The following is a 1,371-nucleotide window of genomic DNA, read 5'->3' as shown; positions in this document are numbered from 1 at the left end:
CTTGCCAGGATGGGATCCAGCTCCTCCTCCCCCAGCACCCCTGGCTGTGTCACCCCTCGAGGACCCGGGTCCCCCTCCCGTGATGAGCTCGTGAGTGTGCTGAGCTGTGACAGGGCTCTGCAGGGCTCTGGCACCGCCTGAGCCGGTTCCTTCTCCCGTTTAAGGATGCCCCGGAGCTCCAGCCGCACGGGCAGGGCCGGATAACACCTTTCCCACGGCCTGGGGGCCCCCCGGGGACGCGCACCCATCCGGGAGCCCGCGGGAGCGTGGGCACCCCAGCGCCCGTTCGCAGAGTGTGATTTTTTTAAGGTGCCAAATTGCCTTTTAGTGAATAAATTGCTCTGTGGGAGTGGAGTGTGGGGATCTGGCGGGGGATCTGGGAAGGGATCCGGGAAGGGATGTGGCAGGGGAAGCTCAGCCATGGGCAGTGGTGACCCCTCAGCCAAGGAAATGGTCCCGGCGCCACCAGCAGGTCCGGTGTCGGGGAGATTTTGGTGGATTTTGGTGTTTTCTCGGGGGCTGTCAGAGCTCTTTGCAGCAGGAGGAGAGGCAGACACAGGTAAGCAGAGCCCTGGGGATGGCGGTGCCCGCTGGGCACCGGGTGGGTGACGCTGTCGGGGAGCCCGGTGACCAGCACGGCACAGGCAGGGTTAAGGTGAGCGGCTGCAGGCACAGCCCTGCCAGGGGGATTATCCACATCCCTTGGTGCAGGCAATTCCCTGCCTTGTCCATCGATCCCTGCGAGGTGTTAAGAGAGGCTGGAGCATCGATCGGGGCTCGGCGAGGCCGAAGGCTTCCCCAGGAAGGGGCCGCAGGACCCGGCCCGGGGATCTGGGGGCCGAAGCGGGCACAGAACGCCCTTGGGGGACAAAGGACGGTGGGGTGGGGACGTGCCGGGCCATGGGAAACGCCGGCGAAGCCTCCCCGCGCCTGCCAGGCGCCCGTGGTGTGCCGGCTTGGCACTTGCCCACCACAAACTGCTCCTGGATCGTGTCCCGGGCGCTGCCGGTGACAGACGGGGACGTTCAACAAGCCACGGGCTGATGCCCAAAGCACCCGGTCCCACACCTGGGGAGGGGGGGGTCTCCCCCCAGCCCGGGGGGCGGCGGGGACCGGGAGCATCCCCAGCTCCGGGGAGGGACGAATAACACACCGATAAAGAAAAAAAAAACCCACCGGATTCCATTTTCCTGAGGAGAAAGGAAGGGCTAAAGACAAAAGAGGCCGTTTACCAACCGGCTGGCAGCCCAGGGAAAATTGCTATCCAGATAAAAAAAAAATAAAAAATCACAGATTAAGGAAGGAAAGAGCTGACCTTAACTCCAGTCCTTAGGCAGGGAGGAAGGGCAGGATTTTCACCGTTTAATTGGG

Source organism: Manacus vitellinus, unplaced genomic scaffold (genome assembly GCF_001715985.3).
Source record: "Manacus vitellinus isolate BGI_N305 unplaced genomic scaffold, ASM171598v3 scaffold_64_pilon, whole genome shotgun sequence".
In the NCBI taxonomy this organism is placed as follows: Eukaryota; Metazoa; Chordata; class Aves; order Passeriformes; family Pipridae; genus Manacus; species Manacus vitellinus.
This window is presented reverse-complemented; position numbering follows the sequence as displayed.